At 39.8% G+C, this 21,699-nt stretch overlaps 1 protein-coding gene across 3 annotated transcripts in view; it reads left to right on the top strand.

Moving 5' to 3' along the window:
• LOC120741429 (speckle type BTB/POZ protein) overlaps positions 1-21,699 on the top strand; it is a 95,143-nt gene that overhangs the window by 8,848 nt on the left and 64,596 nt on the right. Inside the window, exons 2-3 of one of the 3 annotated variants that reach the window (XM_040044347.1) lie at positions 4,985-5,068; positions 6,461-6,596. The exons of 1 other annotated variant lie outside the window; for it this stretch is intronic. The gene's annotated coding sequence lies outside the window, so the exon portion shown is untranslated. The remainder of the gene's footprint in view (positions 1-4,984; positions 5,069-6,460; positions 6,597-21,699) is intronic. One more of the 3 variants, XM_040044355.1, reaches the window with a different exon arrangement.

Genomic DNA, 21,699 nt, shown 5'->3' on the forward strand with positions numbered 1-21,699 from the left:
GGCAGATGAATATTCATGAAGAGGAGGCTGACATCGCTGTATGGCGATTGTGCAGCGGATGATTGTGTGCATGGGGACTGTTGTGGCCACATTTCTGAGGGATCTGTTGTGCAGTGGGTAGACATCAGGGGACTCTGGGCTCCTTTGCTAATGATGCAGATGCTTGAGTTTTGTTTTGGTCTGTGGTTGTGGATGACCTATTCCCAAGGCCGTTCCTCTCTCCCTCGTGGCTGCTGGAGCTTAAGTTTAGCCTCCAGCTGCTGGTGGAGGATAGCCAGGGAGTGAAAGACTGAGAAAAAGAGCTGCCTTTTTACTGCCTACACTCCTCCTACTCTTCCTCCCTGTGGTCTTGACTTGTGACAAAGGGATGCCATGAGTCACCTCTTCAGGGACCATCTCTGTCTTCTTATTTTACCTCTCACTATTTGTTGCTACCTTTCTTATCTTTTGTGTTTTTTGCATTTTCTTTCTGTGGTGACTAAAACTGATTTCACCACATGTTGAAGGACATATTAGAAACTATGTGGCCCATTTTAACAGCAAAAGGCTGCGTAGTGCATGCTTGTCATGTCTCTTGGATTGCTGTTTCCTCCTGTGCACTGCCCACCCCCTTTTTTTTTTTTTCCTCTTTTGAGCTTTGTTCTGCTCTTCAGTTTCTCCTCGAACAGTTCCTATAGTAATCTCTCACGTTTTCTTCCCCTCTTTTCCTTTTTTTGCATGACAGATTCTCATTTACATTTTCTCACTAGCTCATCATCCAGTCTGCCTCTTCTCTCCCCGCTGCCATCAGCCTGGGGCTTTCTCTGGTCCCCTTTCCATCTCTTATTTGCCGTTGCTACCTTTTCCCCTCTCAGCCTCAATCTTTCCTCCTTTATTTCCCTGCAAGATATCTGACCCTCGCATATTTTAAACCTTTGATCTCCAAACAGTCATTTTCGACATGAAGTGATGTGTGTTTATGTCTGCAGCCCAAGGTGGAAATTTGTGTTTGTCTGTCTGGGACATGCTTTGTATTAAGCACCCTTTAATTTAAGAAGGTGAGTCTGCCATTGCTAGGTTGGAGGACCGATAGTCCGACTGTCTCCTTTATGGTGACACGTCTGCTAGTGACATAATGGAGGTCTTCCTTTTCCTTTGTGCTCCTGTGTTGTTCATGAAATCAGTTGCATTGCCACTTTATGTTGTCAGTTCCAGTCTAGCAGGCGTTCATACTTATTCTCATGCACACATATCCTTCTTGCAGTTGGGGAAAGGGTGGATGCTGGCCAATTTATCAGTGTTCTGACTGTAAGGCTACAGGGAGCCCTCCGTCTTCATCAGTTCACTCAGCAAATAGGCACACCCCAGTCACTGCTACTAGACTTAGCTCATGTGTCTCCATTATACTTTAACAACAAATCTGTGAGGCTGACTAGAAATAGTGTTCTGTGGTTAGCCATCTTAAAAAAACAGTCTGCTCAGATCACAGGTGAAACGGGTTAAAATGGGTTTATTGCCGCAGATTTATTAGTGTTTCCCACAGGCTGGCAGTTTACAATAAAAGGCAGTTGGAAGATTATTATAGTATAATAGTAGTCACTTTATTATAAGCTAATGAGAATAACATTAGCTGAATTATAACTGCAATGTCAGCTGACTGCAGCTCAATTGCCATTACCGCGAGTATGGAACAAATGTGTCACACTGCTTGTAATAACTGCATTCGGTTTAGTGCGCAGTTTTTTGTTTTTCTAGATATCTCTTTGAAACACTGTGCTTTTATTCTGTCGTGTCATGTGATATCTCAGGGCTGTTGTCCTGCAATAGTGAAGGACGTTTGTCTTATTTGTCTGTCTGTCCTCATCCTCCTCCTCTTCCTCCGCCGCCCTTAGCCTCTGTGCCCCCTCGATTTTCTCGACCCACTGCTGATCAAAGCTGCTTTGAGGGTGCTGAGCGTGTCCAAGGCCGGTAGTGATTTGATGATATGTGTTCGTCTAGAGAATCTTGTCTTCGTGTGATTAGATGGTGTGTGACAGGTGGCGTCAGTCCCATCAGCTCATATTAAGCCAGAGCGCCGTGCTGCCACCGCCGTTGCTGTTTTTATCCTTTAATGTTAAACCTTCCTCACCAGCAGAATCAATTATCAGTGATTATGTTAGTGTCAAAGTCTTTAGCGCCTGGCTGAGCCCCATTGCTGCCTCCTCCCACTCGTTGTTGTGTGGCCCACAGAAGCCACACTATGCTGATCCCCCAGTCAGAGCACTGCTGCTGCAGAGGGACAGCTTTACAGACAGCTCTAAGTTTAACCTTCCTCCTCAACAGTGGTGTGACAATGCAGGGAGAGTTTATTATGCCTGACAAAACTCCCCCCACGTAGGTTTTTCCTCAGTGAGAAAGCTGCATAGCGATTAGCCCTATCATGCTCAATTGTGGATGTAGCTGTCAGAGCTGGCCTGGTGGTCTTGCGTCCTTGGTTGCAGACTGCTTGAGAAGGCCATGTTTTATAAATATAAGAGTTCACTGAGCGTTTGCTGCACTGCATTACAAAAAACAACAAAAATACCCAGAATTTTCTATGCAAAAACTCTACTTTGCCATGTAACCAATCTTTTTCTCACATAAGGTTTCCTCAGAAGGACGTCCTCAGCCTTGGATTTACCTGTGATGCACAGTGTGTGTGCAGATTATTGCCACTGCACCACACAGGGCAGTGAGGCAGCTTGTTTAAAAACCCCTCTCTGCTGCAAGGTCACAGCTCTGGCTTTTCCACCATTGTGTCAGTTCTTTGTCAAACAAACATTCGCACATTGCTTTCAGAAGTCTCATCAGGCGGGATAATTGGCTTACAGGACTTTGTGAAACGCACAGAAATATTCGCGTATGCACTAACAACAATTTCTGTGTAGTGTTTAAGTAATTAAGCAGCGCTTGCTCCATCATGTTCCCCCACCTCCTTTCTATACATGCACCGTCACTTTTTCTTCCCCGTTCAAACTGAACTGTAATGACCTGTTGGTACCGTAGTTAACAACTAAATTAGTTACAGTAACAGTACAGTTTTGATTCTACATTTGTAACTCTGTTTTGGATGCAGAGTATGATTCATGTTCAGTCTAACAGAAGACCTGTATCTCATGTCTCTCCATAAGCAGAGCTCTCTGTGGAAGTAAATCAAGGATCAGGTTTGGAGTTGCCACTTAGGATTAGAGGTTTTAATTTCAGCTGCTGGGTGTCTTTTCTTGACAAGCCTCTGCTGGTGACAGGAGTGGAAGTTGGTTTTTATTATTTTTTTTAAATCTTTTTGAGGCTTTTAAGATCTAATGTCCATCTTCTATCTAAGATGGTTTCTTTGACTCACTCTCGACCCTCCCTGACTCTCCATTTGCCCTTTCTCTCCTTCTATATGTTATCCAGTGTTGAGTGGAGGTAAGCAGAGATAGTAATCTGCTGTAGCCTTGGCACTCTCTCGCACTCTGGTCTCATTGAAGAAGATTGATGGCCCTCTTTCTGGAATGGCCGTTGTTTTGGATGGAGAGAGAAGAAGATGGAGGCAAAGTAGTGGGTTTAAAATGAAAAACTAAGTGAGGGAGGGTTGAGGAAAGGCAAGCGGTAGCAGGGATAAAGAGAAATGGAGGTAAGGTGAATGATGGTTGTAAAAGATGGAGAATTGGGAGAGGAAATGTCACTGTGGAGGATCTTGAAAGCTCATTAAATTTGGTTTTTATTTTATTGAGTGAGAGTATACATCAAACTGTGATTGGTTTCAGATTCACACGTCGTTTCTTTTTCCCTTTTCTAATGCACACGCGGGTTATGGAATTGGCTGCACTTAGTTTGCATGTCAGCAGGATTATATTTAAATGTCAGCTCTTCTCTCAAGATGCAAATGAGACAAGAACATGTTTTGATGGAACGATTTTGTACACGTGTTTTGTGTTGCTGTTGCATTACGATGCAATGGCCTTTAGGGCTTTTAGGTATGTGTGCTAGTCAGTATTAACAGTCGCTGCTGCATTGCTAGGGGGAATAAGCAGTCCTTCATCCCTCTTCATGATGGTTCTGTTGCTCAGTGGCCATGTGGGTGGCACTGGGTTGATTGGCTGTAATGACAGTTATGCTCTTAATTGTGTCACTTATACTCCCTCTGTGGCTCTTTTGAATGCAGTCAAGCGCTTGATCTTACCCCCCCGCTGTTTTGTTCCTTTCTACGTATTGGTCTTTTCAGGTTTCAGGAGCAGCGAGATATAGAACAGCCACTCTTTCTTCTTCCTCCTTAATTCTTCTCTCGTTTAAGAGAAGTATTGAATCTGACATTGTCTTTATATTTGGGCTCCCCCTGTCTCTGCCCATCCCCCCCCATGCCCTCTCCTTAATTTGTCTCCTATTCCTTTAGTGTCTTTTTTTTTTTTTTTTTTTTTTTTTTTTTTGTTCCTCTGTTTGACTATTGTCTGACTTGCTGTTCCGCTTCTTTCTCTCTTTGCCTTTCTCGCTCTATTTCATCAGCCTGTGGTACATCGACCTATCTTTCATCCTGCCTCTCCCTCTTCTGTCTTGTCGACTTTTTTTTTTTTTTTTTTTTTTTTGCTTTCTATTCTCCCGTCTTGTATTTTTTGTTTTCCACCTCCTCATCTGTCAGCTCCCTCCTCAATCTTTTCTTTTTCTTTTTTGGAGACAGCCCTTGCTGTCTCATGGCGTCCCAGCATTGCTGGGGTCAGCTTGACATGTCTTGGTGGCATGGCTGGTTGTATTGCCTATTGTTATCGCTTCCTGTTTGAGCTGACCACTTGACTGGAGCAGGGCAAATGATACAAGACCAAAAAAACCAGGAAGAACATGAAGGGCACATAACGTTATGTTTGTTCATACTCCTGACAGGGTTGTTTCAGGTTATACTTCATGTAATTTCCTGTGGTAACAACTCAGCATAACACTTCTGAAGAGCCTCAAATAAACATCACAAATGGAAAGCAACCAATAACAAATATTTAAAAATGTGTTATCTTAGGCAATCTCCACTTCATCAGCTGAAACGGTTTCATCCAAGTTTGTGACAAATGGAGTTGGAGTCCACATCTGCTGTTTTGAGTCGGTAAGAACGAATCTTGTATTCATTTCAGGTGAGCTATTGATCAAATGGTGCTGGTCCCATTCACACATCACAGAGCCAGTCTACCTTTTTGACATTTCTTTCAGGGCTCAACCTTTGTATTTTGCATCTGATTGACATTTCCTTGGTATATATGTGTAAACACAGGGATCTTAAGATATTTCATTCATTCATGCAGATCATCTTTTCTCTCTCTGAGGTAAAAGCCCACAGGCAGTTTGAATGCCGGTCGTGAATACAAAGCACCAAAATATAAAAAGTAACACTCTCGGTGCAGTATTTCTGAGCCAAATATAAGTCAGTGTTTAGCCTTAGAGTTGCAGTTTATTACACTTCTGAGGCAACTTGTCACTCCCTGGATTGCTGTAGTTTGAAGTCATTCAACGCCGGTTTTAAAATCCTGTTTTATTCTTTATGATCCAAGTGTCAAAGTAAATTGACTTAAATCACACAGCTTTCTCTAGTTGCATGTTAAATGTCAGACATCTTTATGGATCGGCTTTATTATGAGAACAAAGTGCATCACTGTGGCTGTTTAGCTTGAGACATTTTGTCACAATCTGCAGACCTTTCTGCAGTAATGGTTGGCAAAACACACCCAGTCTGCTCTGTGAAATCCTGTTCATCTGTGGTTGGCAGGCATGTGAAGTATGAGTAAGCGTCCTTGGTCATGTTTATTTAGGTAGAGGTGGTATTTGAAAGAGAATTAGACTTGGAGGATTTTAATGACACTGCAGAGTTGAAGCCACCGTGGGTCTGTTCTGTCAGATGATTGTTTTGCTATCGGGCTCTGTGTGGGCCCTTTATGCATCACATTAACGTGGTGAATTTTATCTACAAAGATTTTTATCCACTTTTATGGGCCACTGTAAATATAGCATAAAAAGTATCAGGGAAGCATTAAGCCTGCTTTGCTGTGATCCTGCTTTGAATGCTATTGCTATAAGCAGCACTATTTCATTTGTGGGATTGAGATTGCATTGCTTTATTGCTCTGTTTACACCTGTGGCTTTTTGGTTTGCTGTTTGGATACAGTCCAGATACAGTTTGTGCTTGGATTAGTATTTTAAAGCTGCGTGTAATTGTGGAAGGTGGGCCCCTGTCCCGCTTTGTTCCGCCTCGCTGTGTAAACCTTACTACAGTCTCTGTAAAACATGTGTTTTTGTAATATCTTGTCACACACACACACACACAAACACACTCGCTCTATCTCAGGAATACTCTGCATTCAAGTCTCCTACATAACAGATGCACACACAAACAGTCAACTTGACAAGGAGTCTCTTGCAAGACTATGATAAGGCACTGGCTCACACCCACGCTCACTCTCACAACTACAGTCTTGTTGATTCTTTTCGCTGTTTGTGTTTGCAGCTTGCCAAGAAGCTCTGGCTTTGGACAGACGAGCAGTACTGACACACCTACAGACAGCAAGACCTGACGGAGAGAGTCCAGCTGGCTAGTTATGGCAGTTGCAAGCGGAACAGATGTGCGAGGTACTTTGATCTAGGTGAGTACCAAATGAGGTGTGGATCTGGGGGAGGGAAGGGGGGGGCATCGGTCTGTACCAATATTGGGAAATTGCAAATCTGCCGTGGGTGGGGAGAGGAGAAGTGGAGAAGAGGGATTGTTAGAGGCAATTTTAGTCTATGACGATAAAACATTAAAACGACCACTTTTGATCTCAAGCTGATGACAGCACTATTAAACCAAGTGTTTTTAGCTAACTTTTAACGATTGTTTAAGTATTGGAGTCTTTGTGTTCATGTGTTCTGTACTCATTTTTCAAAGCAGGCAATTTCACATTCATTTAAGTTTGAAATGCTGCCTTTTTGACTTCTGAACAACTTCAGTTGTCTTGAAGTGTGTTTTTATTTATTTTTTTTTTTTTCCCTCCAAACAGGTTTTAGCTTGAAAAAAATTAGTCATTTCTTCTAAAGTAAACTACATTTTGTTTAGCTGTTTAAGAAACCAACACCTACAGTATTCTCATAAGGCTAACTTTGAATCAAATTATGGGTAAGAGGAAGTGGATGGTCCAGCATAAGAAATAAGCTTGATGGTTTGGATAGAAAACACAAACCTTCAAAAAGCATGAAGGTGAAAGAAGATCTAAAGGCTGCCAGTGAAGGAATACCAAATAGCAAGAGAATAGAGACGGCAGCAGACACTTGATCATATAAATGGCAGCTCGATAAGACATTTCAGGTAGTATTCATCTGTCATTTATAAGCAGAATTTGGACCCAGTTCTAATAAAAGACTGAAAAGGTGAAAAAAGGAAAAGCTTGGGTTTTTAGAAGGGAAAATAAGGGTGGAGGTATAGAGGATGTGCCAACATTGGAGACCAAAAAAAACAGAGGAACAATAAAATAAATCCTTGAGGGTAAAGTATGTGGTCCTGTGTGTTTCATGCTTCCCCCACCAAACTTCTTAATTAGGTAGTGTAAAACTAGCAAGAACAGCAAGACGGGAAGAAAGGAAGGGGGGGAAAAAAGCCTGGTGAAAATAGTGTAAAGTAGCAGTCTCTTTCCATTTAGAGGCTATGAGATACTTGTTTTGTATTTGCTGAGATGACGAAATGGTAAATGATAAATGCATTAATTTGCCCTACTAGTGTACAGATCAGTCTGCTTCTCCACTCCTTCATCACATGTAAGATAAGACGTTTATTTATTTTTTTACTTTGGGTTTAAACTCAAAGCAAAGGTTGGTGTTGACATTAATACAAAAGAAATTCCAAGATATAGTTCAAACCTTTTCTCTTTCTTCCCACGTGTTTGGTGTGTGGTTTACTTTCATACATTCAGAAGTGAATTTCAGAGTATTTTTTTTATTTAACATTTCATTTGGCAGTGTCTCTTGACATCAGTGTTGCTGTGTATACCCATGAAAATTAAATCTCTGTGTAGGATTTGTTGAGAAATGCTGGGATATTTTAATCACCTCCTTTCTGTATTATCACACAGAAAGAGCATCATGAAAAATCAACATGAATGTGGTTTTTCAGATGGTTATGAAGCAGTGCCGGTGATATTAGATTTCTCGGTGGTAACTTCAGTTCTCCCATGAAACTAAAAATAGTTTTAGTATTGGAGATGAAGAAAAGTATTGTGTGTGTTCGGTTTTCTTGCAAAATTAGATGGTTGGATTCTGTGTGTATTCTTGTGTTTATATATAAGTGAATAACGGTCTTTGCTGACCTTGTAGTTACAGCCAATTTGCTGTGATCACAGTGACAAGTGTCTCCATATGGATACTTAGTAATTAGCTAAGAGGAGATGGAGAAAGGTTGGAATTCGTGGGGTATTAGAGGACCTGTCAGAAGGCTGCACTCATCTTATCCCCACCCCCCCTCCCAAATCTGTCAGGAGGCTTGTCTGGGGCCCATGCTCCCCAGTCCCCTTCCTTACACTTGGCTGCTTCAGTTAATTGAAGCCACTTCAGATCACTCAGAGGAGCTGGATCTGCATGCCTGAACAGACCACAGCACTCACCTGACCTGTCACTCACTTCTGTCAGCAGCTTCCTGCCACCCACAAGCTTTTTCCAACACATGATCGTCTACAAACCCAGGATATAACAAAGATCCCGGGAATATACTTAGTACACAGTTACCTTAAAAAAACAAAACAAAAAACCCATCACTTCACTGGAAATTGACAGGTGCAAATGTCCAACATATTGGGATCTTGGAGTAAACAGACTTTTAACTTGCCAGCTCCTTAGTACAATGTCTGTTTGATGGATCTTGTTAGAAAAACCACATAATTGTCTCAAATTTACATCAAGTGATTTATATCGTGGCATCTCTGTCACACAAATTTGAGTATTTCCTGTAGTGAGAATGCATCAGAAGCATTCTGGCTAGAGCAAATGTAGTGAGAATGTACTACAATATGTGGCACATAACATGTTGTCTAGTACATATTGGAAAAGGCAAATTTAAACAAAGCCATGAACCAATTCTCCCAGCATTTGAGTTTATGTGTGAAAACAGCTGAGGTCTGTTGTATTGTATCAGGTGCCATCATAAAAGTCTGGGACTTTGCCCATGAGTATAAAACACCTTTCTAAAGTTAAATTTAGCTGATCTCCCCTTAGAGTTCATCTACTCATGTGTTTCATACCTTCAGCATTGCTGCTTTTTATTTTTGTTATTTTAAGGTTCCTTCTGGTAGTCTCTTTATGGCCACTACTTGTGTTTCTGTGATGCACACAACATTTTAATGTTATTCAAGTGAAGAGGATTAAAACGAAGGCTTATGTGGTGAGTAGGGTTAAAGAAATGTTAGTCTAGCCAAAAGGCTCCTGTGTTTTCTATTTCTCTGTCTATATACAATGGTGAGCTAGTATGATGACATACTAGCATGTGAAAATGCTATCATGTGCCATCGTTTGAATTAATTACACTAAATGGCTCTATTGGGCTGCGGTAGCTGACCATGGTGCGACCAAAGCTTTTTTTTGACCATGTGCAAGCACCTTGTCATGTCCTTGTCTTTAAATGGTCGCTTCAAAGGCAGGGAGCAGTTCTGAAACCACTTATAGTCAGTTGCCTTCTTTGACTGTCTCATTGCTGTTTCATCAGTTTAATCTGCTATTGATTTTCAGTTGCATCTGTTTTTGATTCCTTCAGTCTATTTACAATAATATAGAGCATGGCTATTCAACTAAGAAGTTAGTTGGGCCAGATTTTTTTGCAGCCAGTAAGCAGCAGATCATGATCAATTTCAAACCCACACAACTGTATTGGAAAAACAAGTAATTTTTTTATTCCTTTTCCCCCTGTAAATGTGGTGACCTCTCAAGAATGCACACCGAAAGGTCCATTTATTTAAAAAAAAAGGGAGCTATATATACTATAAACTATTTTTTTTGCACATTTGAAATAATAATAATACTAATAATGATAATACTAAAACATTTTGATATTTCCCTTTCGAATTAAAATAAATCTTTTGCTGACCACTCACTTTTCCTGCCATGAATGGAGCCCCATCTGTCACAAGTATACAGTCACGCTTCATATCCAGACCATTTTCCTCAAAAAGAGCTGAAATCTTCTCAAACATTATTTCGCCAGCTGTGTGTCCCTCTAACAGTAGTAAGCAGAGCAATTTTCCATCCAAAAAACGGACATATAGGCACAACTGTGCATTATCAGTTCTGTCTGTGAACCCATCTCCTGCTATAGACATTAAATCAGTTTTCTTCAGGTCCTCTAACAGCATTTCAAACTCGTCTGACGCCAGAACTTCACAAAACTTCAACTCGACGAATATTTGAACTGTCTGACAGGGGTACGTTTTTAATAGCAGATGTCACACTTACTTTAATTTTTTTGTCACTTATCACCGCATCCACCACGGCCAGCATGCAGTATTTCACTGTTTCAGAATCTGTGAAAGGCTGTTCTTCTTTGCCAAGAAGCAAACACGAAGGGAAGCTGCTGCAGCTCTCTCTTGGGCTGTACAGGACCCTCACCATGGTAGTACAACTCCGGTTGTAAGATTATTAAACTGTACTTTTGCCGCCTTCTCCTGAGATCGCTCTGGAAAGTTTGTGTAGAAAGCCTGGTGTTTGTCATTGTGGTGCCTTCGTAAGTACTGCAACACACTCACTCCAAACTAAACACATTGGTTTGGCATTTGGATTTGTCAGTCCAGCCAGGGTTAAACCGACGGTTTTCATTGTCAATTTACGCTTTTGGACTGAGAAAGACATGCTGTTGTCGCATCATGCATTACAATGATAGTTTAATATATTTACATTACGGTGCATTGTGGGTTAAGTATTGCTAGGCTACTAGCAACATTCAGTCTACACTACGCTGTAGGAATTTTTAATTTTTTAAAATTAATTGATTAATTTTTTGCGGTTTCTCTGTTTCTGCCAGGACCACAGGCAGGGCCACTCTCAGGTTGCTTCTGGGCCGCATGTGGCCCGCGGGCCGCCATTTGAACAGGCTTGATATAGAGACTAGCTGTGATAAATGTGATATCTGTTGCAAATCTATCTACCGTACTACAGACCTGTAGTGCTGTATAGGAGCCAGTGGGGAACTCACCATGCAGAATCTCAGAATACGAAATAAATGTATAAGTTTACAATTTAGACATTTATAAACAAACAGAGCTAGTTAATTCCATTAATGACCAAGAGCAGTGCAAATTTATTGCTCAAAACTGAGAGTGTGAATAACGTACTAAAAGTACTACAGGTTCTAGACATTGCTTTTATCTGAAAACTGTTCAGATAAATTAAACGAAACTGCATAAGAATCAATATGTTTATGACACAAGGGTGAACTCTTCTGCTAGAAATTGCTGAGCACTGTATGCAGTCCTGTGGTGTGGGACTCAGGTAGAGTGCATGATTTATCCAGAGTGTGTTTTTATTACATATAATATTGTAATTATTGCACTGTGTAACAGCTGAAATGTACAAAGGAACACAAAACATTATTCATGTGAGATCCCGAGCCATCCATGTCTTTGTGAAGATACTATTAGTGTGCCATGTCCGTTAAACCACACATCACTCTAGGTTTTTCAGCAAGTTATGTAAGACATGGGTTTTGGTGTTAAATTTAGCACATTTTAGAGTAAACTGTCTGCTACAAACATTAGTAACTCAGGTTTGTGTGTTTGTTACTTTTCGATGAGCAGACGAGTTGCACTCATAGCTGCAGACTGACTGAAATTATATGTAAAAATGACCCTTGTGCAACCAAGAAAACACCATTTTTACTCTGGTGTTTTGAAGGCCTAGATAATAATGTAAAGGCAAAGTGAGAAAAGTTCGTGGTTCAAAAACTTAGTGAAGTGGTCCTGGTTATGCTTCTGACTGGAAGTTCCACCTTTTGAGGTGTACAGCTTCCAAACCCAATGTAAAATTCCTCTCTTATCAGCATTGATGATCCTCAGTCAAATTTGGGCTTATTTGGGTCCAAATTGAAATCGGAGATGTACAAGGGAACTGCAACATGGGAATCTAAAATTAGCATTGGAGCTGGATTCAGACTAGAAGATCTTGATCTTGAAGGGGAGAGTGGAAAGATTTTATTCTGGTATGATGGAGTCTCAGAATTTTATGATTGCACCATTTATGCAACTTATTGCAAACTTCTTTTGTTCATTTTTCAAAATATTTTAAAGTCAAGTGAAAGCGTTACAAACATACCAAGAGGCCTGAAAATAGACTTCAAGTGAGCAGAAACACAGATTTTCAAGAGTTGGACCTTCATTTACAAGACGTGACCCTGAACTGCAGTTTTATAGCTATAAGGAGAATGTTGCCATCTGATAGCCTGTACTTACTCATGCTTGAAAAGCCAAGCATAACAAAATGAAAAAAGGGCAAATGTGGACTGGAGATGCAATAAAAGGCCTTTTCCAATTCATGGGTATTTCTAAACTCTGAAAGAGCACAAGAAAAGTGTTAAAACTCAGTATAAACAGAGATCCAAGACTTCAAGCCCACAAAGCTCAGCTAAAGTGACATGGGCTAGAATTGGATTTGTTTTGAATAATTTGCCTCCCACATGGCTTTTGTTGATAAATTACGGCTGAATTGAAAATTATCTATGGTTATCATAAAGTAACCATTCTATAAATGCAACAAAGAAACAACTTGTTCTATGATTTGGACCAAAACAAGCTGTCTGAAGTTCATAAAGGCCATAAAGTCACGCCTTCATCATCCAGACATAGAAATTCTCTTTTTCTCTTGCCTCAGCATGCAGTTTGATGTCTGACCAGCAAGAAATCATACCTAAACGGCAAAGAAGGTTTCAGATTGGTCCTGCACGGTAACGATAAATGAAAGACTATGATAGTTTATACAATTCAAGTAAGATTACTTTTTTAAGTTTATGGTTATCTTTGAAAGAAACCATGATGAAGGCAGGAAGTCGAAGCAAGAGGTTGCATGCAAAAAAAGGGTGCATTCACATGGTTTAATTTAATAGCTGAAAGTGCTGCTGGGACAAGCAAGCTCAGTGGTTTATGGCGTTGCAGATATTTTTCAGATATTTGCACCTAGAAATCACTCAGTTGAGAGATTGTCTGGCTGATGCTGTAAAAAGTGAAACTTGCCAATCTCTTACATCTTGCTACTGAGTTACTTGAGGCTGCAATAATGTGCCCCCTCTGCTGGTTCTGAAGTGCTGCTTCCCGTAACACTGAAAACTGGGAATGTGTGCAGTATAGCCATAGGGAATAGATCTTTTTGAAACACTCCACTTGGGAGTGAATGTCTAAAATGAGAAGTGGGGCTTGTGAATTGTTTTAAATGCCAGGCTTCTACTCATTCAGGGTGCTTTCTTGTGGAAGTCTTTAGTTATACTGTAGCTCAGTCTGCTGACATTTAATGCTCAGCCATTACATCCTCTGTTGCTGCTTTAGTATAGGCCCAGTTGTTACCGGTATGAATATGAATAGACAGATGTGACAGCTGGCCAGCCATATGTGACAAGCCTTTTAAATCTTTACGCCTTAATTATTCCGTCCCTTGGGACAAATATTGGCATTTAAGGTCTTAACACTCAGACCTTATAAACTGCCAGCCTCCAGTTGGCATTATCAGTCTCTTGGCAACTTCCAAGCAGACTAACAAAGGTGCTAGATAAAGGCTCACAGCTAAATTCATAACTGTCAGTTGTGCTTAGATGATTTCCTTAAATTCTATCAGTATTATACAGATCATTATGTTGCATATTTGTTTAGAGGCAAGTATCTCCTGTAAGCAGTGTTGACTCTAGAAATGTTTTAATGCTTCACAAGGGGGCTCTAAAAATCTCATGGTGGCACACTGAAATCAAAATCTATCACTGAATTAGAGTAATTCTGTTATGCCTTGATTATGTATATAGCTTTGCTGAAAACTACATCAATACTGGAATTGTATACCGATGTACCCTTTTCATTTATACCCTCTGTAAAGTTACCAAAAAATGGAGGTTAGTTCATCTGCTGCATGTAATATAATTAAATGATTGATGCACTGAGCATTTCTTTATTATTCTACTGCATGACATTTCATTTATTGGATGCCATCAAATTTTCTCTACCTTTTTTTTTTTTTTTTTTTTAAATTTTATTTTTACTCTTCTTCTTTAACCTTTCCCCTCACCCCCATTAGTTTGGAAAGATTAAGACTCCTCCCCGAACTTGCTTTTTCCTCTTGGGGAGTTCGTCCTTCCCACTGTTGCTAAGTGTGTAGCAATTGGGTTGTGTGATTGTTGAGGGGTTTGCTTTCTAATATTGTAGAGTCCTGCAATTTAAAGCACCTCGGAGTAGCTGTTGTTTTGAGTTGGTGCTAGGTAAATAAAATTAGAATTGAAATTTAAAAGATCCAGAAGAGCAAGAGAAATCTCTGTATGCTATAGGACAGGGATGAAAGCCAATGCTGAATAAGCATGTTTCTTGGGCCCCCAGACAATGCTGGATTAAAATCCGACTCTGTTCTGTTGTGAAAATCTGTGCATGGGCAAGACAGGAATGTTAAAGAACAATTTGTTTGGGAACACATTTATTGTTGCTTCTACAGGCAAAGTAAAACTATTGTGAAAAGAACAAATCACAGGTAAAAAAAAAAATGGAAAAAATATATGCTTATAACTTTCACATTTGTGAAGGCACCATTAATGCTGAGTGTATATATATATAATATAAATATTATGCAGGTTCTACAGCAGCACATGCTGTGATCCAGCTTCCACATCAAAATAATTAGCTTTTTTTAGCATGACAAGGCCAAACCACATTCTGCATTAATGCCCTGTAGTTGCTGCTCAGCCACGTTGCAGCCATGCCTGCAGTCCAGACTTGTTACTCATCGAATACATTTTAGCTCATTATGAAATGGAAACTACAACAAAGAAGGCACCAGACTGGTGAGCAGCTGAATTCTGACTCAAACAACAATGGGAAAACATCTTGCTTTCCCAAGTGGTCTCCTCACTTCCCAACAGTCTAACAGTCTCGGTAAAAGGAAAGATGATGCAACATAGTGGCAAACATGCTTCTGTACCAACTTTTTTTGCATCACATTGCTGGTATCAAATTCCAAATGAGCATTTTTGAAAAAAACAAAACAAAGTGATTTTACAATTCACTGCCTTTGATTCTTTTATGTACATTTTTCACAGTCATTGTTTTTGTAGGTAGATATAAAATGTGTGTGTTTTATCGTATACATATTTAAAATGGCAGTGTTGCTGCTGTCAAATGAAGAGGAAGATCGGAGTGCTTCTTTCTCCCAGTGCTCCCAGTGAACTGTAATAGGAGAGCGTTATTTCGTATTGATGTTTCTCTTAACTTGGTTTAAACTTACTGTACATATTGTGATAACTGCCATAATGTGTCAAGATTGTACGTTACTGTTTACCCAGATAACATTACTCTGTAACCATTCACTTGATTATCTGGTATGCACTGTCACAAATTTGATTTATTATTTTTTTTGGTCAAGGAATGGGCTGGTGACGCTGTTTCTGGGGCAGAGCGTCTAGCACTTGGACTGTCAAGTTTGAGATTTTAGTGAATGAATGTCACCAGCCTGCATCAGTTTCACATTAGCCGTGAGCACAGCCAGTGAGAAACTGGTGGCTGTGGCCCCTTGTGATCCTCTTAGTGTCACCTTTGCTGCCAGTTTTCTCATGTTGGTTGGAGATTTGCCTCATTTCCAATGAGGGCCTGAGTTTTTAAGGCATTTTTTAATGTATTTTTATAGTGTGGGTATTGAGAAATCCTTTGAGAATCATTGTGACTATGGGCCATACAAATAAAACTGACTTAATTAATAACTGGAAGTCAAAGTTATAATAATTTATCATACACTATTTATAGCATCAGTTTCCACACAGTTATATAACTCTTCAGCTATATGTAAACATGTACAATTATGAAAAAAATGATGATAACGTCACACTACAGGAGAGCATATTTATCGTTGTCTGATGCATCAGAGGAATAAGGTGCTGACATCGCTTTTAAATGACAACACCTACCAGCATTTAATTTATTATATTGTTGTGTAAGGGTTGCTCAACAAAATGAAGGCGGATCTGTTATTCTGTCTCTAAATCTTTTTCTTTCTTTGCCTCTCATCTTCTGTCTGTTCCCCCTCTTGGTCTGCCTCACCTGGGTCATCCCACACATTCTCATTTCTCTTGTTATCCTAGGTTCTAATTTCAGTTGCTGCGGTAACCCTGCGGCTCCCTACTCTTATGCCTCCTCCCTCATCTCTCTGAGCTCCTTGTTAAGTGTGGCAGAGCTGGTTAATGATTGTGTTTTATTTATATTTTTCCTCCGGTAGGGTTCCTTTTGATAGGGCACGCATGCCTTGACTCTTGAATAAGCCTGGCTTTATAGTATGCCCTGTATCTTCATTTTATTTCTTTCTCGCTTACTCGTTTGCTTTCTTTCTTGCCCTTTATTTTCCTTCCTTTTTTGATTTGTAGCTGGCTGTCTTGTGTTTTCTTGTTTTTCTCATAACAGTTAGCTGTCAGTCGTGCAAGAAAACAATCTCTCAGAGACACGAGGTGGACTCTCACTGCTAATGCAGTGCTGTACTCGGATGCAAACTAATTTGCTCAGTGTGCCTTGTATGATTGTTTAAACTTGATCTACATAAATGCAAACAGAGTTTCGTTGAGCTCTGAGTTCATGATTGGAGTTCAAAGAAACCTCCCAAAACAGATGAGAACTAATACCTGTAACTGGTATGGTTGCATGATCTTCACTCCATAATTTTTATTTTTTAAGATATCCAGTAATAGCTGTATTTTTTTTTTTGCGCATTTGAGCCACTACTGTATTTTTCATTTACTTATGCATGTTGGCATTTGCTGAGCATATGGAGTTTTTTCTGCTATGTTGAAATACTGACCTCTTCATTTGAGTTTCTTTATAGACTAGGGAAAGAATGGAAAGGCAGCCAGATATGCTGAGTAGGGGAGGTGGTGAGCAGCTGTTGTGCTGGGGTGGCTAGAAAACTTTCACAATGTTATGATGGCACAGTATCAAGCCAAGCAGTTCAGGTTGTTTTCACCAAATGTCCTCACTCACACACCTCAGGATGTTTAAAGTAGAACTCCTCATTGACAGTCTAACTGTAGCACAGCATGCTCCTTGCTGTACCGCTTGAGCTGATGTGCATCCTTCAGGCTTGGGTGATGTGGTCTGTTTTACTAAACTACTGGTGTTTGGTTTTTTTTTTTTTTTTTTTTTTTTTTTTGAGTCATCCCTGAAGACCTAGCTCTTATCACCAGTGATTTTGGTCTGTATGATACAGAACGTGGTGTACTTTCTGAGCATGTGTACTTGATTAGAATGGAACTTACAGTCAGTGACTTGAAAATGGTCAAAACCAAGGCCAATGGGGTATTGTCGTCACCCCGCTGGGTGGGTGCCATGGACAATTAAGTTTGTGAATGTGAGAACAAAGAGATGTAGGAGCTTAAGATTGATGCTGTTGTTGGATCAGCTAAAAATCTGACATGGGTTTGAATCTCAGTGACCTCAAAGTCGGAGTCAGAGGTCAAGTTTTCTGAAAATCTTGTGAATGCGATAACTGAAGAACACGACGACGTAGGATTTTGAGGCTGAAGGGTAGCATTGGCGGTCTCCAGTATTTTTATTTTTTTTTTTTTTTTTTCCCCCCTCTCTCTCTCACATATGCTTTTTGCAGTTTACCAGTGTACTTCACTGATATGTCTTTAATGCTTGATATATATTTGTATACCCACTGAAGTCCTGTTTTCTGCTTGCTTGGAGATGATTACACATTACTTCAACTCAAATATAGAAGATTAAATTGTCCTAGTGTGTTGTTCTTTTTTTTTTTTTGATCTCAGCTAAATCTTACTACTTGTTAAAGTTAACAATCAGGAAAATGTACTTGAATATAACTACGAAATAATCTTCAGCCTATCTAATTAGTGTACTGACTTGCAAATGGTAAGATGCCAATGATCTGACTGACTGCATACCGACAGATAGCCCAGTTCACTTTAATACCAACCAGTACAATACTGTTCACATACTGTGTGACTGGACAGGTTCATGCTTGTTTATTGTCCAGCACCACTTTCCTTTTTCTTCTATTGTTACATCTTTCATTCTTCACTGTGTCTGATTTTGTTCCTTTCACAGATATCTCTGGGTAACGGCACAAAAGTTGTTCGAGATATTTTATCGATTAAAAAGTGACCGGACTAGAAACCAGAGTACTTTTTAATTTTTATTTTACTTTGGTAGCAACTCTTGTGGGAATCATCATGGCTCTAGTTATGTAGTTAATGAGATCTCACTGTGAAAACTGCAATGAAATATTTGTGTTTGAAAATTCTTTTTGCAAATATGAAGAAAATGGCTCATCCAGACATGTCCAGCCTGCTTATCCAAAGTTACAGAGACTGAAATCTAATTTGTTTTGACATCTGGATTTTGTGTTTGTGTTCTTAGTTTTTGTCTTTAAAGACATTCCTTGCTTTCTTTCTCCCTTACTCATTTTGTGTCTGCATGTATGCTTCCATTTATATCAATCTCTTTCCCCATTCATTACCATCTTAAATAACTTTTTACATATTTATTATGTTTATATATTTAACGTTTTTCTTTTTTTTTTAATGAGTGCTGTCTTATGTTGTTTTTTAGGCTTGTCATTCTTTTTTTTTTTTCTCTGCCTCCATCTCTAAGTCCATCGCTGTCTACTGTTGCCACCATCCTGGCATCTGCCAGAGCGGAGAAAGTCTCTCTGGTGCTTTTGATTGGCTGTTTAGAGATTGGAATGTGCCTGCCTGACACAAATGACTTCATTAGAGAGAGTGATAATCTCAGAGGGGGTCTTCACCAAAGGCATTCTTCAACAAAGGCCATTTAGACAAAAGACAAAACATTTGAAATGGTTAACGTGAGTAATTTCAAATGGCAGAACAGGCGAGGAAGATGAGTTTTAGTGCTAAAAGTTTGATAGTGGCAGGAGTGTTCTCAGAGATAGTGAAAGAGAAGGAGATGAATTAGGGAAGCTTCAATTCAGAGCATAACTGTTGGTTACGGTCCCAGATTTACTGTGAAGATCTGAAATGTCACTGTGTGTGTGAGAGAGAGTGTGTTTGTGTGTGAATGTGTGTTTGTGGTAGTCTAGCAGCTTTATCTGCCTGGCATTTCCTGTTTTCAGAACTGACTGTGGTACCAAGCAACATCTGATGACCCTCCAAAAGGCTCAGTGCTGCAGAGAATACTAAGGGGAACACTTGTAACCTTAACACAAATTAGAAAGGCTTAGATTTGGAGGGTGACTCACAAGGTTTTGTCACCTTTACTAACACCAGCAGTTATTTTGCAGCTGTTATCTTAATAGTTTCATGGGAATTTGGATTTGATTCTGCCAGTGCCAACTTTCCGTGAGCTCCCTTGTGCAGGTAATGAACTGATCTCAAATCAGGATGCTGGCTGATTAATATAGATGATATGACACATTTCCAGCTGGGTGGTATCAGCTTTTGGCTGCAACTTTGCAGTCTCTTCCACTTCAGTGGTGCAAGGATAGAGGTTGGCATTTAGGTGTCAGGAGACAAACAGAGATGTTCGTCTGCAGGCACCCAGCGCCCACCACTATCTCGACTGGGGTTCCTCCAAGTAAATACTGAAAATGTCAGCTCAAAATTACATTTAAGTTGAAACTTCTGAAATTTTAGCATTTTGAATGTCATATCCTTTTTTTTTTTTTTTTTTTTTTTTTTTTTTGGAAAGAGAAAACGCCAAAAATGTATTGAAGCTACATTAACAAACCATACTTGTTACAAATGAAACATTCAGCTTTTTCATTATGCAAATGATCTAAAAATGAGAGCGAATATAGTTTGAAAGAATAGACCGATGCTTGTTTACCGGTCCTTTATTTCTCTGACATTTCTCTTTTATAGGTTTATGCATCCTTGCTGTTAATGCTTAGTCTGACCAACAGTGTTTTTATCTGTTAGTGCTACCTGCATTTCCATTCTTATTATCAGGGCTGCGGTTTGGCACTTTACCGAGTGAGATGGGTAATTTTCAGCCCTCGCTGTATAATATCTGTGCTCTTTAATGTATAGATAACAATGTGTAAAAGGTGAGAAGATCACTTTTGGATTTAAGAGTTGGTCCATCTTTTAGGAATTTAATGAAGAGCATTTAAAATTCTTCCTGAATATAAATGAGTGTATGCATGTGTGGGTGTCGGTGTGGGTATGTGTGTAAGCGTCGTAATTGGGAAGCAGAGTGACGTTGGGGCACACAAAGGAGCAACCCTTGTCGTACCATGTGTAACCGATGGATGGAACTGAACTTATTAGCACAACTACCTTTTCCTTTCTTTTACTGAAAAGAGCAACAGCAAAGCAATAAGACAGAGAGCACTGCATCTGTCTCCAAATCTCATCAATGGTCTGTGAGACTGCCTGGTTTCAGTATGTTTTTGTGAATTCTGTAGCTCTATTAAATAAAGAGAGGAATGAACTTTCTTAAATGGTTCATTCATCTCCTAGAATTACTTTGTTGACAGTTTATATTAAATCATACATTCAGATGTATTCTCTTATTGGATATAAAGTACCTGTGATTGTATAAATTTAGGAAGTACATTAGTACTAAGTGTATTTCTTTGTTCTCATCTGTAGGTACTTTAAAATACAGCCTCACGACTTGCTTCAGCTATTTCTTAAGAATTAACTCTTCTTGTTGATGTTAGTTTTTGGATTCAGGAAGCCAGTTTATTTGGTCAAGCTCACTAATACAGACTTGGGCAAATTCAAAACATAACCTAAGATGCAAGTGACTTGAGTCTATGGCTGTATCCCAATTCAGGTTCTGCAGCCTTAAAGTACGCAGCCTCAACGATCCTCAAGGGCCGCGTACTCAAAGACCGCTAAGGCCGGAAGTGCGAGGCTTGTGTAAGGGGACGGTCTAGCCTCCGACAACTTTGCCGACATGTGGCCAACAGTAATGTTTAATGTTCTTCGTTATTAAATATTTGCACATAAATAAGTGACATAATATTCAGTACTTAAAGTTTACTCTTCGGCCGCCCCTCATCCGCCGTTTTTTTTCAGCAAAATTATCCACACCCACCGCCGCGCTAAGCATTCTGGGATATGTTGGGCCACGAAGTCTACACTGCCACAGCCTTAAAATTCAGGGAAATGAAGGACTCATTTGAGGGCCGCATTTTGAGCAGCCTTTGAATTGGGACAGCGCGCCGCTGTGACGTAATCGGCCTTGAAATGCGTACTTTAAGGCTGCAGACCCTGAATTGGGATACAGCCTCTGTGTGGCATTTCTTACTTGTCTGAGTCATTTTGCTCCCTTTAAATTATGTAAAATGATACTTCTGAGATGCCCAATCAGCAGGGAATTGTATTGCTGACGATCCAAAAAAGCCACTATTGGAGAAAAAATATGTTTTGTGATGTTATACTACTGTGATTAAGAGTCACAAGAGAAAGTATTTCTAGTATTTCTAGTTACTAGTAAGTAACTAGTAATACAGTTGGAGAAATCGAGAGAAATGCTGTGGTGTTTGTTTTAATTCCCCCCATTTCATTTTCCAGGTTTTGTTATTGGTTTC

This window comes from Simochromis diagramma, unplaced genomic scaffold (assembly GCF_900408965.1).
Source record: "Simochromis diagramma unplaced genomic scaffold, fSimDia1.1 OVJJ01000321.1, whole genome shotgun sequence".
Classification (NCBI taxonomy): Eukaryota; Metazoa; Chordata; class Actinopteri; order Cichliformes; family Cichlidae; genus Simochromis; species Simochromis diagramma.